The 26136-nt window shown below is 45.3% G+C and overlaps 2 long non-coding RNA genes across 2 annotated transcripts; one reads left to right on the top strand and one right to left on the bottom strand.

The window, feature by feature from the left end:
* Nucleotides 1-6762: 6762 nt before the first annotated feature.
* On the bottom strand, nt 6763-12746 carry LOC109259377 (uncharacterized). Its single transcript, XR_002076640.2, has 3 exons — nt 12300-12746; nt 11432-11558; nt 6763-10398 (listed from the first exon to the last, which is right to left on the bottom strand). It is a non-coding gene; the product is annotated as an uncharacterized LOC109259377 (long non-coding RNA).
* A 43-nt stretch (nt 12747-12789) lies between these two features.
* On the top strand, nt 12790-26130 carry LOC128778065 (uncharacterized). Its single transcript, XR_008423452.1, has 2 exons — nt 12790-13194; nt 25881-26130. It is a non-coding gene; the product is annotated as an uncharacterized LOC128778065 (long non-coding RNA).
* The last annotated feature ends 6 nt before the right edge of the window (nt 26131-26136 follow it).

Genomic DNA, 26136 nt, shown 5'->3' with positions numbered 1-26136 from the left:
GTTACAGCCCATACTGATTTGTCTCTGACTTGTATCAGTGTCACCCACTTCTTTTTCTAAGAGATTCATCCACGTGGCATGAAGCAGTAGTTTTCATTGCTGTGTTTTCTTCCATTCTGTGACCGTATAATTTATTTAGGCATGTCCCCATTGATAGCTCTGTGGGTTGTTTTGGGTTCTTGCTTATGATCAATCAAGTTGCTTATAAGCCTATAATCCTACAGCTGACCCTTGAACGACACGGGGGCTGGGTGTGCTGACACTTGGTCCGTTGAAAATCCGCATATAACTTTGGACTCTCCAAAAACTTAACTAAAATAATAGTCTGCTACGGACAGGAAGCCTTACTGAGAACATAAATAGTTGGTTAGCACATATTTTATATGGCTAGAGAAATGAAAATGGTATTAAGAAAATCATAAAGAAGAGAAAATACATACATTCATAGTACGGTACTGTTTCATACAAACAACAACCCCGTGTATAAATGGACCCATGTAGTTCAAATCTGTGGCGTTCAATGGTCAACTGTGTATATTTTGGAGGAAAAATGCCCTCATTTCTATTGGGTATACACGCAGAATTGGATTTGCTTGGTTACAATACATAAATATGTTGAAGCTTTGTACAGATCTTGACACATCAAGGAGTTAAAGCAAAAATTAACAGAAGCATTCTTTGAGAATCCATTGGCTATGTGAGGCTTACAATAGAGACCACTGTGTATATTATTATCATCTGTAAATCGCACATCCTTTATATCAGTAAAGTCTGTAATGAACTTATGTAGTCCAAATGCCCTCTTCTCGCAGAAGCAGATGTTACACATTTATGACCACGTCCCTATGGATGTGGATCTGATTATCATTAGGGAAGGTCTGTGCGACTGTGTGTCTGTGTGAGTGAGTGAGATCGTGTGTGCGTGCCCGTCTGGATGGCTACATCTGTACATGAGTGACCATTTGGACACGTGTGTCTATCAATGTGGCTGTATAAATAAGTCTACCTTTGGGTATATGCCTGTGTCTGTGTCCTGGTGGGTATCTGTGTGTGCACCTGCACAGGATGTTGTGTCCTGCGTGTGTGTCCCTGGGTGTGCACATCTGTCAATACACTTTTGGGTAGTGTGTGTGATGATGCTGTGGAGTCTGCTCAAACTGTGTAGGTTCCGTGGTGTGAGCGCCCTGCCTGCATCTGCCTCTGGGTGCCCCTGACCAACCGCCCACACCGGCCCCAGGTCCCTTGCTCCGCTCTAGCCCAGTCACGTCTAAGGGGCCCTCTGAGCGCCACTAAGGCCCCACCAGCAGCTGGGCTCTTGAGAACAATGTCCCCACCGGGATATCTGTGCCCTCAGCCTGTTCCCATTCAGAACTTCCCTCCTGTGCGAGGTGTCTCTGACCAGCCCCTCAGGGGGGCCAGTCCCCAGGCCCTGGCCTCAGATCTCCCACCCTGAACTTCCACTCTCTCCAGTGCCCAGGATCCTCACACGCTCAAGTTTTGTGTGTAACGTTCCCTCTGCCTAGATCTCTCTGTGTGGGGCTAATTTCTATCTGTATTACAGGTTGAAATTGGCCGCGGGAGGGGTCATGATTGGAAAGGGATAGGCCTGGGGGCCAGGCTATGGTCTGGCATTCCGCTCTAAACTCTGGGATTCTCCTGTTGGACATGAGCAAGTTCACTGAACACTGACCTCAGTGACCATGACAGACTGAGATAAGGTCAAAAACCACGCCGTCACCATGCCAGAGCATGGACAAAAACAAGAACCCTGTGCAAACAATGGAAATGACCAGGTGCCCACCCTCTCCTGTGTGACCTGAGTGACAGCTACACTGTCCACCAGCTGCTGTAGTGCCACTCCCGTCCCCCGCCTTGAAGATAAAATATTTCAGGGGCGCCTGGCTGGCTCACTCAGTTAAGCATCCAAACTCTTGATTTTGGCTCAGGTCATGATCTCATGGTTCATGAGTACCAGCCCCGCGCCCGGCTCTGTGCTGACAGCTTGGAGCCTACTTGGGACTTTCTCTCCCTCTCTCTCTGCTCCTCACTTGCTCACATTCTCTCAAAATAAAGAAGCATTAAAAAAATTGTAGTGGGGCAGTGCCTGGATGGCTCAGTTGGTTAAGCGTCCTCCGTTTGCTTAGGTCATGATCTCGCAGTTCATGGGTTCGAGCCCTGCCTGGGGGTCTGTGCTGACAGCTCCAAGACTGGAGCCTGCTTCGGATTCTGTGTCTCCCTCTGTCTTTGCCCCTCCCCTGCTTGCACTCTCTGTCTCTCTCTCTCAAAAATATTTAAATAAATATTTTTAAATTTTTTTTAAATTTCAGGATATCCAATCATAGGACCGACCCCGTTTCCTGATAACATCCAATTCAGATCAAATTTCCACTTTCTTAAACCTCCTACAAATCACTGAGCACACGCCCAGAGCGCAGAAGACATCCCCCCAACCCACTTCCTGAGCGTCGCACATTTCCCAGCACGCAACAGCCCATGTGGCAGCGCACCAGTAGGCCTCACTGTGGGCACTTCCGGTGCCGGCGGGCACCGGCACCACGTATCCGTAGACCAAATGCTCCCCTGAGCTCCAGGCGCGCACATCCAGTGAGATACCGATGTCCCCGCTTAGATGTCTGATGGACAGTTCAAAATGAGTGGGCACAAAGCCAGTGCCTCATGTCGCCCCGCCCACTCCACCTCACTGACCACCACCCTTCCCACCGCAGCCACAGCAGCCCTCCTCTAGACCACACCTCTCAGTCTTGCGCCTTGACACACGCTGTCACCTCTGTAGACGCCCTCCAACTCCAACCCCGCCTGAGGGTCCTGCATCGTTCCAGGGCCTGCTCGGCTCTGCGCACTTTAGTTCGACGTCCACCTTCGCATTTTATGCACAAAGACCAGGCACTCCAGGGACAAGGAACGGGACCAAGGTCATGTGGCTGGCGATGGTCACGGTGCAGACAGGCTGGAATCCCAACCATCACAACTCTAAGCTCTGAGCCTGTGTGCCACCCTGCCCCTCCACACCTGTCCTCTCACCCCCACGTTTCAATCCCTCTCTCATGCTTCCGGGGCTCCCAGACACTTTGGTGTCACAGCCAGAGTTACTTTACTCCACCTGTTTAATATACTTTTCACCTGAGCTCAAGGGAAGGGCCCATGTCTCAGTCACCCACGTGTCCTAACTCCACAGGACGTGCCACGACTGAAGCACGCGGTCCCGTCATTCTTGTCCACATGGTAGCAAGGTAGCAGCTGGGCTGATGGAGCGCGGAAGTGAAGGCCAGATGGGAAGGAATGGGAGATGAGGGATAAACCTCAGTCCTTCATCACTGAGACAGCAAGTCACAACAGCTTTGGGACGAACGTGGGCCCAGGGTCTGAACGTACTGCATGGTACCAGAGCTCCCGGGGGGGAAACAAATTCTCTGTAGAGTATTTCGTCGACCCTTACAGACCCAGGGGCTCAGCTATAGACATAGCCACAGCCACTGTGCAGATAAGCTCCCCTAAGAGAGGCCAGAGGAGGAAGGGGCCCTTGGGAGGCAACTCTCTTTCCCAAGTCATAGAAAACTATACATGCTGTCATTACAAAATTATAACTAGAGAACCTGGGTGACTCAGTCGGTTAAGCATCTGACTTCAGCTCAGGTCATGATCTCATGCTTTGTGAGTTCCAGCCCTGTGTTGGGCTCTGTGCTGACAGCTCAGAGCCTGGTTCAGATTCTGTGTCTCTTTCTCTCTCTTCCCTTCCCCACTCACACTCTCTCTCTCAAAAATAAACATTAAAAAAAAAAAATTATAACTATTGAGGCACCTCAGTGGCTCGGTCAGTTGGGGATCTAGCTTCAGCTTGGGTCATGATGTCACAGTCCATGAGCTCGAGCCCCACATCAGGCTCACTGCTGTCAGCTGAGCCTGCTTTGGATCCTCTATCCCCCTTTCTCTCTTCTCTTTTCCCGCTCATGGTCTCTCCTTCTCAAAAATAAGCATTTAAAAAAATTGTAAGCATTGTGACTGCTGACTCATTGCAAAGTGCACGACTGATGAAACGCGGTAAAGCATGGCATAATGGTTTCAGCCCTCGGTGGAGATGCAAACTTAGACCTGTGGTCATTGCAGAGGTTTTGAGGAGGGCTCAAAGGGAGAATATGGTTGTATTTGTATTAAAAACTGCACAATTTTTTATGAGGTAGCAATGATCATCTCCTATAGTTCAACATTTGTCCTCAAGGACAATCCCGAAGGAAGGAGATTGTCCAAAGTGCCCCACCTGATGAGAGCACAGTGGAAGTCAGTCCACGGGCAGGATGTGAAATTACACGTGCCTGCATGAATACGTCTTCATCCCTTTGGTAAATTCCACCCACTTTTCTTTATAACAACGCTGGGCACATTCTCCTAACATTAAACAGTAAGATTCCTTAACCATGTTTGTTTTTTCAGTTTGTCATGAGCTTTACTGTTTGTTTTAGACCTAAGTCAACCCTTAGAAAACTGCTGAGGTGGACCTGGAGAAGGCCCTCAAAGAGATTTAAAAAAGTGAAAAACCCAGTCAGAGGAAACGATTAAGACTCACCTGGGAAGACTGCACAGCTGTATGATCCCCATCGTGCCTCAGAGAAAATAAAGTAAAACAGATCAGGATCAAGGGAAAGTGAGCAGAATAGATGTCTAAAATGACATGAAGAAGGGGCGCCTGGGTGGCTCAGTCGGTTGAGCATCCGACTTTGGCTCAGGTCATGATCTTGCAGTCTGTGAGGTCGAGCCCCACATTGGGCTCTGTGCTGACAGCTCGGTGCCTGGAACCTGCTTCGGATTCTGTGTCTCCCTCTCTCTCTGCCCCTCCCCCACTGATTCTCTCTCTCTCTCTCTCTCTCTCTCTGTCAAAAATAAATCACTAAAAAAAATAAAAAAAATAAAATGACATGAAGAAAAGGCTTTTTTTTCTTTAAACTGAATCTTCTCTCACCACTCTTAACATAGTACTGAACGTCCTAGTTAGAGCAATTAGGCAACACAAAGAAATTAACAGGTATCCAAATGAAAAGAAAAAAAAACTGTCATCATATACATATACACACACACATATATATATATGATGGGATCAAGACCAACACTTAACCGACTCACGCCCCCAGATGATAGATTCTTATACACTGAAAATCCCAGAGACTCAACTAAAAACTGTTGGATCTAATCAGTGTAAAGTTGCAGGATGTGATCAACATATACAGATCAGTTGCATTTTTTATACGATAACAGTGAAACATCTGGGGAAATAAAAAGCTGTCTCATTCTAAATGGCATCAAAAACAATACCTAGGAGTAAGTTTAACCATGGAAATGAAAGATCCATGAATGAAACTATGATCCATCAATGAAAACTATGAGATTCTATTGAAAGAAGTAAGACCCAATGGAAAGACACAGTGTTCAGAGACTGGAAGAATACTGCTAAAATGTCCATGTTACCCAAAAGCTATCTATAGATTCAAGTCAATCCCTATCAAAATTCCAATGGCACTTTTCCCAGGAACAGAAGAAACAACCTTAAAATTTGTATGGAACCACAAAAGTTCCTAATAACCAAGGCAATCATGAGAAAGAGCAGGTAGCATCACATTTCCTGATTTCAAACTATACTACAAAGCTATAGTAACCAAAACGGTATGGAATTGGCATTAAAAACAGACCCACCCCAATGGAACAGAAGAGATTCAAAATCCCACAGATGTGGTCAACTAATATTTGATGAGAGCCAAGAACATCCAATAGGGAAAAGAGAGTCTTTCCAACAAATGGTATTGGAAAACTGGATAACTCCATGCAGAAAAATGAAAGTGGACTCCTTGCCCCACTCACAAAAAGACCTAAACATAAGACCTGATGCTACAAGATTCTGAGAAGAAAAAGGAAGCTCCAAAACAGTGGTTCTGGCAGTGATTTTTTTGGCTATGACACCAAAAGCACAAAGAAAAGAAAAAAGCAACAAGTGGGACTACATCAAGTGTAAAAGCTTCTACATTGCAAAAGAAGTAACTAAAAAAATAAAAGAAAGACAACCTATGGAATGGGAGAGAATATTTGCAAACCATGTACAGACAAGGGGTTAATATCCAAAATTTTATAAAGAATTCATATCACTTGGGGCACCTGGATGGCTCAGTTGGTTAAGCGTCTGACTTAGGCTCAGGTCATGATCTCACAGTTAGTGGGTTTGAGCCTCATGTCGGGCTCTGTACTGATAGCTCAGAGCCTGGAGTCTGCTTCAGATTCTGTGTGTGACTCTCTCTGGCCCTCTCCTGCTTGTGCTCTGTATCTGTCTCTCTCTCAAAAATAAACACATTAAAAAAAAGAACTCCTACAACTCAGTAACAAAAAAAAAAATCTGATTAAACCATGGGCAGAGGAACCACACAGACATTTTTGCAAAGACATCCAAATGGCTAACAGGTACAGGAAAAGGTGCCCATTATCACTAATCATCAGGGAAACGCAAATCAAAACCAGAATGTGGTATCACCTCACACCTGTCAGAATGGCTAGTATCACGAGGACAAGAGATTAAATGTCAGCAAAGATGTGGAGAGAAGGGAACATCTGTGCACTGTTGGTGGGACTGTAAACTGGTCTGGTCACTTTGGAGAACAGTATGAAGCTTCTTCAAAAATTTAAAAATAGAACCACCATAGGGTCCAACAGTCCCACTTCTGGGTATATACATAACCAAGGGAAATGAAAACAAGATCTCAGAGATATCTGTACTCCCATGTTTATTAACATTGTACACGAGAGACAAGATGTAGTGACAGCCTAAGTGTCCATCAAAGGATGAAGATGTGGTATATATTCACAGTGGAATGTTATTCACCCATTAGAAAAAAGGAAATGCTGCCATTTCTGACAATACAGATGGGCCTTGGGGACATTACGCTAGGTGAGATAAGTCAAACACAGGAAGACAAATACTGTATTTTTTATACGAAGATTCTTAAAAGAAAAACAAAAAACTCTGAACTCAAATAAGAGAGTGGAATGATGGGTTACCAAAGGCTTGGCAGGGGACAGGGAGATGTTGTTTAAGGGCACATAATTGCAGCTACTAAGTAACTCCTGGAGATTTAACACACGGTACAGGGGTTACAAGGAACAAAACTGTATTACAAACATTAAACTTGGCAAGAGACTAGATGTGAACTGCTCCCACCACTAGGAACACAGGATACAGGATACCGCCAGGATACAGAGGTTAATGCTACAATGACAACCACGTCGCAATATAAATTCAACAAGATCAATGTTGAACACCTTAAACTTACATGTTATATGCCAATTATGTGATCTGTCAATTATATCTCAATACAGAATAAATGAAAAAATAACCTTAAATGGTCTTAAATGGTGCAGCAAAATGTACCCATTCATATATTTGTTCTTTGCTCCTTAGATATGAGATAATTTTAGGTAACAATATTTTTAGTATTCTAATTTCTTTTAAGTTGTTAAGTGCTTCATAAATCAAGACTTCACATTTATCACAAAGACTTATGACACTTAATGATTAAGTAGGGTTTTTTTTTTTTAACAAAAAAGGATTTCAGTAAATATTTGCAGAGCTGCACCAAGTGTCCAGCTCTCCTGACACGGAATGGCCGGGAGTGTATTAAGTCAGGTGGCGGGGGGAGGCCCCTTCACCTCGCCCATACTGCTCCCACCTGCCCCCCCTAAAACTGCTAACAAATTGTCATGGGTTTGGCAGGGAAACCTGAAAGAAACCACACGTACTCCTTTTTCTGTCACATCTACCTCTTTTCTTCCTCTTCCCTTATGCCTTTGCTCTCTTTTTTAAACTACTCTGGAATCACTCTTCAGGGCATACTGAAACCAAGCTAGGGCTGAAGGCTTTGTAATTACACAGCAACTGCTGGTTTTCTCTCCTTTGTAAGTTCTTATTCAGAGAGTATGGTCCTAGCCGGGTGGATCATACAACAGTAAGTGATGAACCGCTTCAGAAGATCTTCTCACAACGATGACACTTACGGGGTTTCTCTTTGGTATAATTTTTCAGATGCTTGGCAGGAGGTTTCCTCTGGCAAAGAGTTTCCTCGGGACTTACATTCAAAAGGCTTCTCCTCAGTATGAGTTCTCTGGTGCTGACTGAGGGAAGTCCATTTGCAAAAGGCTTTCCCACATGTCTGACGCTCACAGGGTTTCTCCCCAATACGAATACTTAGGGGGCGGGGGGAGCGATGAATGAAGGCTGAGCGTGCGTCCACATTCACTGTGTTCACAAGGTTTTCCCCACTGTGACTCCTTGTGCTGACTTCGGGAAAAGAGGTCACAGAAGGCTCTCTGATCTTCTTCACACTCCAAGGGTTCTCCTGCAGTGTGGACTCTATCATGCCAGAAATAAAAGCGGTGACTGGAGGCCTTTCCACAGCACTGCATTCAGGGCTTCTCTCCTGGGAAAACACGCGATCAGCAAGAGAACAGCGGTCACAAGAGGCTTACCCGCTCACTTTGTACTTGAAGACACTTTCTCTTGGGTGGGCAAAACTATTCTGGACAAAGCAGAGCTGTCCCCGATTCTCCTCCGTTCCTGGCATTCATAAGGCTTCTCCCAGCGTGAATCTGCCTGTGCCACGGGAGGTCTGGCCCGCAGCCGAAAGCCCTACTGCACTGGGAAACTCTCCCATGGCTTCACTTGAGGTAAACCCTCACGTGCTCACCGAGGCCCGCCTTCTCGAGAAAGGCTTTCTCACGTTCAGTGCAGTCCCGGGCTTCCCTTCAGCACAACTGCTGTTGCCAAACACGCCACCATCTGTTGAACCTTCCTCTCGTAGATTCTTCCCATAGACCACCGATGCTTTACGTGGACTGTGTGAGTGGTTCACGGAAGGCGCCCCACTGAGACTTGCTCCCGTGAAAGCCTCGAAGGCAGATTAGCTGTGCTTGGAGCTCACCTTCCCCGGGAGCCTCTCCGTGTGGCTCAAGTAGCCCTCCGCTGGCCCTCGTTGTTCCCGGTTCACCCCAACCATGAGCCCCATGAGAAGCTCTGAGTCAACCAAGCCTGGAGTGAGGCTGCCTCCCACAAGCGGAAGGCTTTATGGTCTCAGGTTGTGCTTTCTTGCCTAAAGGAAATCGGATACACAAAAGGCCCCCCACGCTCAGGGCCCAGTGTGGTTTCTCCCCACCGTGAAGGGCCCGGTGCTGGACAAGTCCACAGCTGACCACAGAGTTCCTCCCACCCTCCCTGCAGGTAAGGGCCTTCTTCGCCCCATGGCATCTGCTGACCTTCACAAATCAGGCCAGGCTCCTTACTTTCTAAAAAAATTTTCTCCACTCCACTGCTTCTGCATCTGGTCAAGATTTATACTACCCAGAAGTCTCTCCTACAGGGACTCTTGCGCTGGTGTTGCCGTGTTGCCCAGATGGTGTTCCCCGTGGCTCAGCCAGGTGCAAAGATGTCTGTCAAGAATGGGCCACATGTGTCACAGGGGTGAGCCTTTCGGGGGGAAGGACCTGCCTGGGGAGTTCTCATCTGTGACACCCACTGATGGGGAGCATCAGAAGGTGTAGCCTCATCCTTCGCTGCATGCCGACAGCCTGACGGAAGATAAATGCCGGTGAAGTGCAGGTTTAATTGGTGGCCTGTGGCACCCCATAACAAATGTGTGTCTGATGCAACCAGGAAGTAGTCCATGGGGCCGCTGGCACGACAGGGGAGCCAGAATCAGGATGAGGAAGGGCAGCTGTGTGCCTCGGGTCTCTAAAGGTCAGAGAATGAAGGAGACCACACAGGGAGAGGGGACAAGGATGGATGGAGTATAGGATAAGGAGAGGCAGGGGCTCCAAACCACTCCCCTGCCAGTGGTCGTCCGGCAAGGCCTTGTTCCTTGTGACGGTGAGTGCTGTGCAAAAGGGTCTGTCCTGGGCCAGAAAATTCTGGTTGGAATGGAATACTTTGTTTTCAAGGAAAATTGAAGGATATGAGCACAACTCACGACCTGTTAAAAAAGAGCCAATGCCGCAAAGCACTGCATGGAGCACCACGAGGGGAAAAGGTGTGGAGATGGGAAGGGCGGGGGACCAACAGGTGACTGAGGACAGAGTAAAAGTGGTAAGTGGGCAAAGTGTCACAAACGGGGAAGAAAACGTGGGATGAGGTCAGCCGCTGGTTGTGGCATCAGAACGCTAGGAGATACAGCACAGGTTGCTGGTAGGAGGCGAAGCCAGCCCTGATGCGACCATTCCCGTGGCTTCCACTCACCGGGGCCGGGCCTCCTTCAGGTCTTCTCTGCTGTAGCTGCCACTGCATCTACCTTCTCAGGCACCCTGCGTTCCCCTCCGGCTGCATTTGGGAAACAACATGGGTCCTGGAAACTGCAAGTCCTACGGGGAAAGAAGAGCTGGTTGAGTGGCTAGCAGTACCCACAGTGACCCTCTCCAGAAGGAAGAAAATTAAGTATTTAAAAAACAATCTTCGACACAGTCTTGCAGGAACAGCTCACTGTTCTTCACAAGGAGTGACCGCACGGTGCCTGCGATTCTTGAAGAGTCAGGCCCCAGGATATGTCAATTAGAGGAAGCAGGGAGACTCTGGGCAGACTCTGAGAGATCAGGGATTTGGGTAATCACCCGGCCAAGGTGTGGCCAGGCCATATTTGTTGGGCAGAATACAAGACTCCTCACCCCCAAATCCTTCATTTCAAAGCTTTGGGACAGAAGAGGCTGGGGCTGCTCTAAGAGAAGAGGAAACAGTGTTCATTGCCCAGCTCTGGTACCCATACCACCTAGTCCAGGGAGCTAAGGAAAGGGATCATGCCATGATGGTACTGTCAGACAGAAAGCTGCCCTCTGGGGAAAAAGGAAAGAGCAAAACTCAGCCCAGGAAATTGGGAATCGTACCTACCCCCAGGTATCCATGTCCCTGTTAAGTCTTTCCAGCCGAGCATGGGCTGAACCTAAAAATTCCTTTTTAATGAACAGATTATGGCAAAAATGATAGGATGTCACTTCTGAGAATAAGTTACAAAAATACCAGCCTCTATATTGGATGCTGTCTCTTGCTCATGGGAATCAGCTGCTGTGTGGTGATCTACTTATGGAGAAGACATCATAGCAAGAGACTGAGGGAGGGTTCGGCACAAAAGCCAACAAGAAAATGACTACTTAGTCCAACAGCCTCCTGCTCGTGTGCGTGACCTTGACAGGAGGTTCATCTCCAGTTGAGCCTTCAGATGAGACAGCAGCCCTGGAGAGTCTGACAACAAGGTTATGAAAGACCTTGAGCTAAAGATACCCACGTGAGATATGCCTGATTTCTGACTCACAGAAACTGTGAGATAATACACGTTTGTCGTCATCCCACTAACCTCTGGGATAATTTGCCACATAGCAACAGATAAACACAGCAGGGCCTTACCCAGTGAGGACACAAGTGCAAAGTTCTCCAGCATCACATCACGGTACAGGAGTCTCTGAGCCTCCTCAAGGAGCTCCCACTCCTCCCGGGAGAAGTACACGAACACATCCTCAAAGGTCACACAGCCCTGTCGTGATGGGGGGACAGTTGAGCCACAGGCAAGAGGACTCCCCAGTCAATCCACTCACACGACCACCCCGGTCCCTCTCCTCCCAGCTCCCGACTCAGAGGCGACACCAGGTCTTGGCGCCACTAGTGCCTGCTCTCTTCTCACGTCCCTCTGAGCACTGTGTGCAGAGCAGAGAGCCAGGCAGGTGGACAGGTGGGTACTGGGTAAGCTCTGGACGCCAAACACTCGTGCTGGCCAGTTCTCCTGGTGTCCTCCAGACCATGCCTCCCAGACAACCAAACTTGGGCTCAGCCTTCTCCCAGAAGCCCCCACTACTAGGGCCTCAGGGCTCTCAGTTCATTTCTTCTCTCACTTCCAGTCTCCACCGTCGAGTGACGTCTGCGTCAGCCCCCCCCTCCTCAGCTCCAAACTTGCAGCAGAGAGGCGCAGCCTCCCGGCCTGCCATTCCACTTCTCTCTGCTCCCAAAAGACACAACGGAGGCTCTGTTCACTCCCAGCTCAACCCCACGTCCAAGTTCCCCGTTCCCTTGCGCCTGCTCCCGTGACTGGGTCGCCCTTCCAGTGTTGTTCCCCGGGCCGTCCGTAACCCGAACACACGCGCCCTAGATCAGGATCCTGGGCCAGAGGGCCCTCCTCCAGGGACTCCACGACCGAGAACCGGGGGAGGTAAGGCAGAGCCTCACCGCCACCATCGGCCACAAGGAGGAGCGGTGACCGTGAGGGTGACCCTTCACTCACCTGCGCCGGATTCATCCGTGCTGCCGCCCCTGCCACCACCGGGGGACCGGGTGGGCCAAGCGGGACCCTGAGAGGCGGGTGACCAGTGCGGGTCCCGAAGGCTTAGCCTGGGCGGGGTCGCCTGCAGCTGCTTGTCGCGCTCCGAGCCTCGCTAGACGACGGTGTAAGTGCTCGCAAGGCTCGGGCCGCCGCCTTCGGGGACCTCGGCGACGGAGCGCGGGGGCGGGGGGCCGGAGAAGGCGCAGTCCCTGCGGCGCCCGTCCCACAGCCGGGCACAGTCTAGGGGAGATGGAGCCGACGCCTGGGCGTCACGACTCGCACAGGGCGCGGGGGCGGTCCCCGCAACGTCACTCTACCGTCCGGCGCGGCCCCGAGTGGCCCGGCGTGCGCCCCAGTCCACGTGGTCGTGGGCCGACCAGCCGCCGCTCACTGAGGGATGCGCTCCTGCGGCGCGACCGGAAGTCCCGCCCCGACCCCGCAGGAAACGCCCCTCCCGGGCGTCTGCGGCCCCTTCCCCAGGGCGGAAGCGCGCAGCACCCATTTCTGGGTAACGTAGTTTCCGCGCGCGCGCGCGCGCCACTTCCTGTCCCCACGGCAACGACAAGGGCCTGCGGGAACGCGCCGGGAATAGAGCCCCAGGTTTCCCAGTAAAGAAAAGCGCCCCAATTCCTGTGGGCGAGGGGCGAAGCCTCGTCCCCAGGAACTGGCGTCGCGGGACCAGGGGACCTCTCTGTGGCCCGCCGCGACCCGATGTGTCAGAAACTGCGAACGGGGATCAGCGCTGGCTTAAGGATCCTGCCGCGGTGCCCAGGTTTGAGAACCACAGCTCTACCGTGACGAGACTGGGCACTAAGTCTCTCGGAACTTGAAGTGCCTGTCACGCGGTTAGTGCTCAGTAAGTACCTAGTATTGTCATTGTCGTTACCATTAACACGCTGCAGAGGGAGGCGCGGTCGGGGTCGCCTCTTCGTAGGATCCTTGGCATTGCTCATGGAAACAGAAAATACAAGGACTTCTTGATTCGCAAAGCAGCCTCACAGGTCTTGATGACAAATTTTACATAAAAGCACAGATTTGAACTATTTGGCTTATTTCGTTTTTTTGTAAAGAACGCGGCAGGAGGGTTTCGTAAACTACGGGGAGGCACGTTACCCAAGACGCGCATTATTACAGGTCTCATGATTCAGATCTAGGGAACATCATGACCCACTGCTGTCAGGCCTAAGTGGAGGGCGGAGTTGACATGGTCTCACGTTTGTGGCGTGACTTTCATCTAGTTCACAGTACCCAGGACCTCTGTCTCTCCCCCGTTGTGCCCTTCCGACACTCAGGGCAGGTAGGCCCAGGTACAGATATGATTATGAAGCTCAGAGGCTTCAGGTCCTTATCAAAACATCCTCACCAGCAGCCCATCACCTGAACTTGCCGTTCCCAAAGGGGCACTGAATCCTGGGGAGGTGTGAAATATAAGACCCCTGAGGATATCCCCAGAATTGTGCACAAATGTGAGGACGATTTCACAGTCGCTTCTGTGTGTATTCCGTTGGTCACAGCTCATTCACATGGTCCCAACATAAGTGTAAGGAAAGCTGAGATACATCCCAGGTGTCCAGGCAGAGAAAATGGGATTAGTAAGCATCCAGCCGCCTTCTGTCACAATCCATCAGTTTGGTCACCAGATACATATTTTTATATTGCTCCTATGCATTCTATACTGTCACTCTTTTATTATTCCAACAACTCAAACCCCATCTAAATACTGAAACCGTCTCACTGATACACTCTCTGCTGTGTGTTGTTCTTTGCATCAGTTTCAAACACTATTCCTTAACACCAGGAAACTATCAACACAAAGTAAATTACTTCCACTCACATCCAGTGTATGGTGGGTCAGGAACACGTGGAAAGACACAGTGAAGGTGCCAAAAACAATCATCCACATAGATTTTTATACTCCCAATAGTGTTTTTCAAGAAAGAGCCTGAAATAAGACTGTATGAGGCCTAAAATGAAAAATTTAACAGAAAACTGACCCACACAAAATGAATCTTGAAGTTTACATTTAAAATTTGATCAAAGGGGGCACCTGAGTGGCTCAATCAGTTAAGCATCCAACTCTTGGTTTTGGCTCAGGTCATGATCTCACAGGTTTTTTGTTTTTTTTGTTAAAGTTTATTATTTTGAGAGAGAGAGAGAGAGAGATGGCACACAAGGTGGGGAGGGGCAGAGAGAGAGAGGAACGGAGGTAAGGAGAAAGAGAATCCCAACCAAGAATGATCTCACAGTTCTTGAGTTCGAGCCCTGCATCTGGCTCTCACTGACAGTGCGAAATCTGCTTCAGAGCCCCCTTCTCTCTCTGCCCTCTCCCTGCTTTCTTGTTCTGTCTCAAAATAAACTCTTAAAAACAAAAAGAAACATTAAAGTTTGATCAAAGGAAAGTGATGCCAGGTGAAAGGTGTGCACTGACAAAAGGAATGAAGATCCAGGAGAAAGATGATCTGTGAATTAATACAATTACTAACTGTATACACATCAGATGTATACACATCTGTATACACACAGATGTATAAACATCTCCTTTTTGAGTAAAATGATAGAATGACAATGCAATCCTCAATAATATCCTTTATATTGTGCAAGAGAAGGGGAAATGTATTAATGCTATATTCTGTTGTTACAGACATGTTTTATAATTTTCAGCTTAAAGACGAATAAAATAGGACCAGATACATTCCCAACTAAAAGCAAAGTTTAGGGGCACCTGGGTGGCTCAGTCGGTTGAGTGTCCACCTTCGGCTCAGGTCATGATCTCACAGTCTGTGAGTTCGAGCCCTGCGTCAGGCTCTATGTTGACAGCTCAGAGCCTGGAGCCTGCTTTGGATTCTGGATTCTGTATCTCCCTCTCTCTCTGCCCTTCCTCCATTTACTCTCTCTCCTTCAAAAATAAATAAACATTAAAAAAAATTTTAAAGGAAAGTTTGGAATGCAAATTGTACAAATTTTTAAAAGAAAGTATAAGTAACAGAACTGAAGCAAAGATAAGCACAAAATAGGAAGATGAATTTGAACCCAAACATACCAGCTATCACATGAAATGAGTATGGAATAAATGTTTGAATTAGTAATTTTTGGTGGGTTGAAAAATATCTGGCAATATTCAGTTTATAAGTCATACTTGTAAGATAAGATATTATAGAGATAGGTGAAATAAAAGTTTGGAAATATATATCTTACAATTACTAAGTTAAAAACACACAAAAAATGTGTTTGTATCTGAAAAATAGATACAAAGAGAAAAACATCAACTGGGAGACATATCTTAAATTATTTAAAATTTTTCTTATTAAGTTTATTTTTGAGAGCGCAAGTGAGGGGGGGAGGGGCAGACAGTGAGGGAGAGAGAGAGAATCCCAAGCAGGCTCTGCACTGTCAACATAGAGCCTGATGTGGGGCTCAAACTCATGAACCATGAGATCATGACCTGAGCTGAAGTTGGACGCTTAACTGACTGAGCCACCCAGGCGCCCATGTATACAATTCTTAACATCATTTCAGCAAAAACTACATAGTTTGAAACAACAATCGTACTGTAAGAATAGAGTTAAATCTTGGATATTCTCCTATGTTATCTCAGCAACTGATTTTGAAAAGGCAGGCGTAACATTGTAAGGTTGCCTTAGATTCACACACCAAGGTGGACAAATCTGGCCTGATGGATACATAAAGAACTGCAGACACAGACGACAGGATGTTTGCTTTTTAGCACAAAGTAAGGGTGTATAAAACTGATGGTACAGGGGCCCCTGGGTAGCTCAGTTGGTTAAGCATCCAACTCTTGATTTAAGCTCAGGTCATGATCTCACAGTTGTGAGATCGAGCCCCACGTGGGGCCCTACACTGGGAGATTCTCCCTCTGCCCCTTCCCCACTTGTGCACACACTCTCTATTGCAAATTAAGAGAAAAACCAACTGACTATATAGCATAATTAAAAAAAAAAATCTCTTCAACTTGCATGGAATGAAATAAAGAATGCAATCAGGGTAGAAAATATCTGAAAAAATTTAAACATGTGCTTGGAAAATTAAGTTCCAAAATACTAAATAACCCATGCCTAGAGTGGAAAGATAATACAAATAGAACTATATTTTTTGAAAACAAGGACATCCCCAGTGCCATCTTGACAGAACTTTTGTAAGTAGTCTGATGAACAGTATTCAGACAAGTTAGGAGAAATAGATGGGGTCTACCCTTGAGTATGGGTTTGGGTTAGTCAGTGGACTTCTCTGCACTTAAGTTTTCTTATCACATGGAAGGGGTCTCTATGGTTCTTTAAAATGCTCAATGTCTACTATTCAAAGCATACTTTTGTTTTAAAATTATTATAGAACAGAGGGCACCTGGATGGCTCAGTCAGTTAAGCATCCAACTCTCGGTTTTGGCTCAGGTTTATGAGATCAAGCCCCACATTGGGCTCTGCACTGACAGCACAAGAACCTGTTTGGGATTCTCGCTGTCTCTCTGCCCCTCCCCCACTTGCACTCTCTCAAAAATAAATATTAAAAAATATAAAATTATTATAGAATATTCAACTTGAAGCTTTACTTTACAGTATACCAAAAATGATGACATTCCTACATGTTCTCGTGAGGTGCAATTAATGAATTCCATTAAAAGGAACACCATTTAATGTGTATAATTAAAGGATGATGAGACAGATATACATTCATCCCCCAAATCTTTAAAAATAAAAGAATAATATATCCAGGTAATACAAAAAAGCATCTGTAAAGCATTATTCCATTCATATACATTGCAAAATCAGACAAAAATAAACACCATTTGCAATACACATTTAAGTTGTCAAACTACAAAGAAAAGAGAATGAGTAAAGCAAAATTCCGGATGGTGTTCTCTGAAATGAAGGACAGGATTTGCAATCTCGTGGGTTCATACCTGGCATGCTAAGATTGCCATGTTCCATTTTTCACTGGGGGGAGGGGATGCATTAGTATTAATTTATTGCATTGATATTTTTTCCTCTTTTTCATACATGTGTAATTCAATGAGATTAAATGGGCAAACCTTAGAAGTGTAGTTTGAAGTCTCCTTATTTGTGTTTCATGTGCAGCCCCTGGTGTGCAGAGAGAGCATGCCCCGTAACTTCTCAGCACGTACTGGCCTCACCTAAGACTGCACAAACATGACCGCTAGTATGTTATCACCACGGATTAGGTTTTCCTGGTCATGAACCCATCTACAGAATTGTGCAGGATTACTACCTTGTGTCCAATGTACATCTCCCCTCCGAGCGTTGTTGCGTGGATGCAGCAGTCTTAATCTCTGTGCTTCCCTCCAATGAATGAATGGAAGAAATTAAGCTCCTTAGAGATAACTGTCATCCGAATTATTTCCAGTTCGTGATTATGAAATTGTTACAAACTTTGTGTATAGGCATTTTGGTGTAAAAAGCACTTGTTCCTAATGGGTATGCCCCAAAGTGATTAGCTTGGTTATAAAATGTTTAAAAGTATTGTAAAATCTTTACCTCAGACCATATATAAGTATTAACTCAAAATGGGCCTAGAGCATAACGTAATTATGAAAACCATAAAATGTCTAGAAGAAAACATAACTCAAAGTTTTGCAACCTTGCATTGGACAAGCTCCTAAAATTAGAGAGTTTGACACAAAAAGGACACATCAAACAAACAAAAAACAATGAATTATTGATTACATTAAGGTTAAAAACATCTGTTCATCAAAAGACACCACTAAAACAAAGAGATAAGCCAACAATTGAGAGAAACTAGTTGCAAAACACACATCTGATAAAAGAGTAGCATCCAGAATATTAAATTCTGACAAACCATGTTAGAAAAAAATTAAAAAAAAATTTTTAACGTTTACTTACTTTTGAGAGACAGAGAGCGACAGAGCACAAGTAGGGGAGGGGCAGAGACAGAGAGAGAGACACAAAATCTGAAGCAGCCTCCAGGCTCTGAGCTGTCAGCACAGAGCCCAACGTGGGGCTTGAACCCATGAACCGTGAGATCGTGACCTGAGCCGAAGTCGGACATGTAACTGACTGAGCCATCCAGGTGCCCTGGAAAAAATTTTATTAAAAAAAAAATTTTTTTTTTTTACATTTATTTATTTTTGAGAGAGAGAGAGAGAGTGCCTGAGCAGGGGAGGGGCAGAGAGAGAGGGAGACATAGAATCAGAAGCAGGCTTCACACTCCGAGCTGTCAGCACAGAGCCTGATGTGGGGCTTGAACCCATGAACCGTGAGACCATGACCTGAGCCAAAGTCGGATGATTAACCGACTGAGCCACCCAGGCGCCCCTGGAAGAAATTTTCTAATGGGCAAAGAAAGGATTTGATCAAGCAACCAAAGATCTATGAATGACCATTGAACAGGTGCTCAGTATCATGAGTCATTCTGGCAATGCCACCTAAAACTATACTACAGTAATGAAGCACCTGCTAGAATTGCTAAAATTAAAAAGACCGGCAATACCAAGTGCTGCTGAGGATGCAGAACAGCTAGCATTCCCATACACTGTTGGCGAGAACGCCAACTGGGACGGCCATTTCAGAACGACTGGCAGTTCCCTACACAGGCAGCTGTACATGTGCTACAGGACACTGCACTCCTCCAGTTATGCAAGTGAAAATGTCTCCTTCCAAACATCTATTGAAATATTCAGGGAAGTTTTGTTCACAATAGTCCAAAACATGGAAATGTTTTCCATAAACTGGAAATGGATGAAGAAATTATAGCACATACAGAAAAGAAGAGACTACTCGGTTTTATGTAAAAGAAATAGAAACAACATGGCTGAATCTTAAAATACCTGAAAAAAAAAAAAAAAGACCACATATTAAGTGATTCCATTCATTTGGTATTCTAAAAAAAACCAGATCAGTGGCTCCTAAGGCTGGGGTTTTGGAGAGGGATTGGACTACATGAAGGAACACTTGGGAGTAATGCAAGTATTTCACATCTTGATGGTGATGGTCACAAAACTATATATATTTTTCAAAATTAATCAAGATATATTCTTTAAAAAATTTTTTAATGTTTATTGATTTTTTGAGAGAGACACACAGAGAGCAAGTGGAGGAGGGGCAGAGAGATAAAGAGGAAGACACAGAATCCGAAGCAGGCTCCAGGCTCTGAGCTGTCAGCACAGAGCCTGGTGTGGGGCTCCAACTCACAAACTGTGAGATCATGACCTGAGCCAAAACCAAGAGACGGATGCTTAACCAACTGAGCCACCCAGGCGCCCCAAGATATATTCTTAAAAGTGAGATGATTAAATGCAAATTATACTTCAATACATTTTTTAAATTAATAAGGGATATTTAAAGTTTAAGATAACGTGATTCAGTTCAGATACTTCCCTAGACTTGTCCAAAAGAACAAGGAAGGAATGTAAAGAAAGTATGCAAGAAAGCAGTAAAAATTTTGTTCTATGGTAGGTGAAAATTTTGGGAGAAAGACTTAGAAAAGAGAATGGCAAAGAAAAAAGAAAAAAAGAAAATGGCATATCATTTTATTTTATTTTATTTTATTTTAATGTTTATTTATTTTTGAGACAGAGAGAGACAGAGCATGAACGGGGGAGGGGCAGAGAGAGAGGGAGACACAGAATCGGAAGCAGGCTCCAGGCTCCGAGCCATCAGCCCAGAGCCCGACGCGGGGCTCGAACTCACGGACCGCGAGATCGTGACCTGAGCTGAAGTCGGACGCTTAACCGACTGAGCCACCCAGGCGCCCCTGGCATATCATTTTATAGGCTGAACATATTAACATCACAAGGGGAAAGCTGCAGAGAGCCATGGTGTGGGGCAGGTAGCACAGAACCCATGGGGAAATGCACACTGGGGTTGCCGTGATGTAGGAAGAATAACACAAAATTTCACTTGAGGTTCCTTTCATCAGTGAGAAGCAGTGGAGTGGAGGTCCGGAAATGGTGATAACAAAGCCAGAAAATAGTGTTCATCTGAATAGCTGAATTCTTCAGATATTTTAGCTTACTTTACGAACATCTAGGATTTCACCCGTGTAGAGAAGAGCTGCTTGAAGAAAATGGGTCAGAAAAGATGATGATAAGGGCAGGTATTTGGTGGAGAAAGCAAGTATGTTCAAGCAGTAAGTATAAAAATCGGAACCCCGAGAGAAGGCTAAAATGATGCTGAAAAACATGAACACCCTTGGAAGTGAGGAGTAGGCAGAGGTTTGTGGGGTGGGGGACATGGGGATCCAGGCTTTTCCAGAATTCCCCCACAGCCGGAAGCAGCTCAAAACGTGGGGCTTACAGTGACCCTGGGTCTAGGGTCTGGCATGGCTGCTGCCACAGAATGGGGCAAGCAGGGGGCTTTTGGGGGAGTGTGGAGTAGTATCTACACGTGAGAGTGGGAAAACGAAAACCGGGGGTGGGGGGGGACAGCAAATGTGGAAACAGAACTTGTTCCTTTAGATGTTTTATGGCAGAAAACCGGGAGAGGATTACTGGGGCCTGGGGGTATACCTGAGACATGAGCTTGGAATGCACAGGAGTGAGGGCAGGCAGGGAGCCGGACAAGGGGGAAGGCCCTACGATTTCCATTAGTGAGGGGGCTGACGTCACGGGCAAGTGTGGCTCCTTCCTGCTGGGGACCCTCTGGTAAGACTTGTGGGAAAGTGGGTTATACAGGGAACGGAGGAACCAACAGTGTTGGCTACAGAAACTCCCTTGCAAGACCTCAGTCCATCTGTGTCTACACTGGGATCGCATCTTCAGTGTGATGGCCAGCTGGCGTTGGCAGATCAAGTAATCAATACACCTTTATAACGGTATCTGCAGAGGCCCTTTTGGCAGAGAAGTTAATACCATACCCAGAAATAACTATCAATCCCAGGAAGGACGAATCACTTCCCCACAGTAAGAAACAGACCTGATGTAAGCAATCTGCCACCAAGTGGCAGTTTGGTCTCCTAGAGAACGTATCGTATCATGATCTTAGCGTCGGTCTTTGTAACTGGCACGTCAGAGGTTCAGTTAGTGAAGTGGCTATTTCAGTTGTGGGGAGGCGGACGCCATGCTGCAGGGCTCACCTAAAAGCTCCATTTCCGCCACCCCAAGGTGCAAAGACTGGGAAGGCTGAGGGCTGAGCCTGGCTAACCTCGACTACTCTGCAATGGGTGCCTGCAGGCGCTGATGGGGAACACACGTATCCCTTCACTGCACCCCCTCTAGTAACTGCGTGCTCCTGTTCCGTACAAACGTATCACTTGTCTGCTACTCTTGATTCTTCAGTGCTGCTCAACAACCAGACAAGCCATCTGCCACAAAAGTACACATATTGCCTTACTTCAGGCCACCTGTCCTAATGCAAAAGTGATACCCAGTTGTCCTGGTCCGAGATCTGGCCACAGAGAGGACTTCTCCACACCAGTAGCCTTCGGGGCCACTCTAAGTGAGATGTGATGTATCACCAGTTCCTTTGCAGCCGACCTCCCACTCGCCCCCAAAGAGGAAGGAGATCCATCTGTAACCAAGGCCTGGGTTTTTCCTAATCAACTAGCCAACCAAAGGGGCAAGAGTCTAGTTCCACTTTTGATGTTTGGTTGTTGCCCACTTTTGATCCCCACTGTCCCCTTCTGCACCCCCGCCCCCCCCCCCCATTTGGGGAACCTGATAAAAAAGCCCATAGGCTCCTTCCCTTTGTGCAGGGGGGAGAGCTAAATGTGCACCCTCACCTAGTACCAAAGCCCAAGGAGGTGATCCGAGGTGGGGTTCTGCTTCCACATCCAGGATATTGTCATGCAAACCCAGGGGAGGAGCTAATCTTCCAACTGCATCCGGAAGCAATGAGAGTGGCTGGCACTTCATTCCCTGCCCCCTCCCCAAAGACGGGTCGACAAATTACTCAAGCCCAACAGACATAAAACGACTGGATAAAACAAGTTTAAAAACAACAGAGCCTCAGGGACCTGTGGGGATAATGAAAAAAAGTAACATTCATATTGCTGACGTCCCAGAAAGGAAGCAGAAAGAGGGTGGAGCTAAACATAATACTGGAATAAATAAAGGTTGAAAATCCCGCCAAATCGGCAAAAGGCAATTTCAAAAACCTAAAGAAACCCCAAACAGGATGAACAAAAAATTTCTACACCAGGGCACAAAATAATTAAATTTCTCAAAACTAAAGACAGAACAACATTTTAAAAGCAGCTAGAGGGAAATGACATATTATCTGTAGGGGAACAGAATGGCAGATTTCTCACCTGAAACCACAGGAGGTCTGAAGGTAGTGAAGTAACATTTTTCAAGTACTAAGAATTGCCAACCATGAACCCTATATGATATCAAAATTTCCGTCAAGGATGAGGAAATAAAGCCATTCTCAGATGAAAGAAAACAAAGAACGTGTGTCACCAGGAGACCTACCCTGAAAGAATGGCTACAGGAAATTCTCCAAACAGAAAGGAAATGAAACTTTAACGAAAGGGTAAGAAACAGGTAAACTGTTTAAAAGCCCTTCTCATGAGCTTTTAAAAATGTTTGACAGGTGCCCCTGGGTGGCTGTCAGTTGAGCACTGGACTTGGGTTCAGGTCATGATCTCGTGGTTTTGGAGTTCAAGCCCCGTGTGAGGCTTTGTGCTGACAGCTCAGAGCCTGGAGCCCGCTTCAGATTCTGTCTGTCTGTCTCTCTCCCCCCCGCCTCCACTTGTGTGCGCGTATGCATTCTCTCTCTCACAGAAATAATAAATGAATTAACTGAAAAACTAAAATTAAAATATTAAAAAAATAAAAATGTTTGACAACTGAAACAAAAATTGTAACATCATTCAATATGGTCCTCAACACGGGAAGAGTAAACACCCAAGACAACTAAAAGAATAGTGAGCGTAAAGGGACCTAATAGAACTAAGGTTTCTACATTGCACTTAACTGGTAAATGTTGTTGAGAGGAGACTGTGATAAATTGCACATGTACATTTTAATACCTAGAGCAACGACTTAAAAATAAAAAGGAAAAAAGAAATATACCCCTAAACCACTATATGTGAATCAAAGTTGAATTCTAAAATATGTCCAGGGACCTAGAAGAAGGCAAGGAACACTTTGCCCACCCCCACAAAAACCAAAACAGCAAAACAGGAACAAGAAACGGGAAAAATTAAAAATCGAAGAAGAAAAATGACATTTAGTCCCAACATGTCAGTAACGACTTCAAGTATAAATGGTCTAACATGCCAATTAAAAGACACACTGTCAAAGTGGTAGGGGAAAAAATGCAGGATCCCTCGTATGCTACCCACAAAAAATTTACCTCAAATGTAACAATATAGGTACGTTAAAATAAAAGAGATGCACAAATATAAACCATATAAATAGTAATAAAAGTCCAGCAGTGGCTATGTTAATACCAGATAAAGTATACTTGACAGCCATGAAAATTAACAGGGACAAAGAGGGATATTAGTTACATAATGATACAAGGGTCAACATACCAAAAAAGATAGAGCCATCATAAATGTATATGCACCAAACAAGAAAACATTCCAACACACAAAGCAAAAGGTAACAGAACAGAAAGAAAGAGACAATTCCACAATTATAGTTGAGGATTTCAATGCTCCTTGTTCAGTGACTGATAGAAACACTAGGCACAAAATCAGCAAGGATATGGAAAATCTGAGTAACACCAATAACCAGCAGAATCTCACATTTATAGAACACTCCACCCAACAACAGCAGAATATATCTATATCTGTATCTATATCTATAGCTATCTATAGATATAGATCTATCTTTTTCAAGCACCCATGGAACATTTAACAAGAATGTTGTTTATGGCTCATCTGTTTGTGGGTCATAAAGTACACGTCAACAGATGTAAATGTTCTGAAATCACTCAGACCACATATGAAACTAGAAATAACAGAAAAATAATAAAATATTCCAAACACTTGGGTATTAACGAGCACCCTTCTAAATAATCCATGGGTCACAGAGGAAGTCTCCAATAGAATCAAGAATTATTTAAACTGAATGAAAGTGAATTCAAAACATATGAAAATTTCTGGGCTGGAACTCCAACAGTGATGCGGGAAATTCACAGAACCAAAGGCTTCTTACATTAAAAAAGAAAAAACAAACCCTACCATCTCAAAAAACTACATAGAGCTAAATAAAACCAGAAAAAGTAGAATAATAAACACCAGAGAAGAAACTGAGAATAGAAATAGAAAAAAATCAGTGATATAAAAAGCTAGTTTTTTGAAATAGTCAATAAAATTGATAAAATCTAAGAAGTAGAAAGAACAAATATCCATTTCTAATATCAGGAATAAAACAGGAGATATAATCATAGGTCTTCCTATCATGAAAATAATAATAAAGGAATACTTCAAACAATTCCACAATTTAGTTAGAAGACTTAGATGAAGTGGAACAACTCCTCCAGAGTTCTATCAAAACCCACCTGATATAAAATAACAACTCTCAATAGTCCTCTACCAATTAAGTTGAATGAATGTGTTATTAAAAGTATCCCAAAGATGGGGCACCTGGGTGGCTCAGTCAGTTGAGCATCCCACATCGACTCGGGTCACACTCTCACAGCTTGTGGGTTCGAGCCCCGTGTCGGGCTCTGTGCTGACAGCTCGGAGCCTGGAGCCCTGCTTCGGATTCTGTGTCTCCCTCTCTCTTTGCCCCTCCCCTGCTCGTGCTCTGTCTCTGTCTCTCTCTCTCTCTCTCAAAAATAAATAAACATTAAAAAAAAATTCTTTAAAAAAAAAAAAGTATCCCAAAGAGAAATCTCCAGGCCCAAATGATTTCACTGGACAATTCTACCAGATATTTAAGTAAGAAATAACACCAATTTTATGAAATCTCATCCAGGAAAGAAAAGAAAGAAAAGAAAAAGAAAAGAAGAGGAGGAACACTTCCTAGTTCATTTTGGGAGGCACGTAATCTGCAGACACCGATAGTAGTACAAAAAAATTATACACCAATATGCTTATGATTTTAGACACAAAATTCCCCAATAGAAGATTAGCAAACAGAATGCTGCTACACTATATTTATATTCCATGACCTGGTGCAGTTTACTGCAAGGAAGCAAGGAGGCAAGGCCAGTTCAACATTCAAAACCAGTCAAGGCAATCTGTCATATCAACAGGCTACAGAAGAAAAATTACATGGTCACATCAGCCAAAGGAGAAAAAACATTTGGCAAAATTCAATACCCTTTCAATGAAAGCTCTTAGTAAATTAAGAGGGTGTCTTTCCAAACTAGACAGAGAACACCTATATATATATATGTATACATATACATATGCATATACATATATATAAAAGAGACAAACCAAAAAATAGACTCTTAATTATTGACAACAAACAGATAGTTAACAGAGGGAAGGTGGTTGGGAAGGATGTATTAGGTGAAGGGGATTAAGAGTACACTTATCTCCAGGAATGAGTAATATACGGAAATGCTGAGTCACTATATTGTACACCTGAAACTAATATAATGCTGTTTGGTTTTTTTTTTAATTTTTTTTTAATGTTTATTTATTTTCGAGAGAGACAGAGACAGAATGTGAGTGGGTTAGGGGCAGAGAGAGGGATCTGAAGCAGAATCCGAAGCAGGCTCCAGGCTGAGGTGTCAACACAGAGCCCAACGTGGGGCTTGAACTTACAAGCCATGAGATCATGACCTGAGGCGAAGTTGGACGCTCAACTGACTGAGCCACCCAGGCGCCCCAATATAATGGTGTTTGTTAACTGCACTGGAATTAAAATTTTTTAAAAAGCAAAACAACAAAAAACCCACAGCCA

The sequence above is a fragment of the Panthera pardus genome, unplaced genomic scaffold (assembly GCF_024362965.1).
Source record: "Panthera pardus isolate Hobbes unplaced genomic scaffold, ASM2436296v1 HiC_scaffold_18, whole genome shotgun sequence".
Taxonomy (NCBI): domain Eukaryota; kingdom Metazoa; phylum Chordata; class Mammalia; order Carnivora; family Felidae; genus Panthera; species Panthera pardus.
This window is presented reverse-complemented; position numbering and strand designations above follow the sequence as displayed.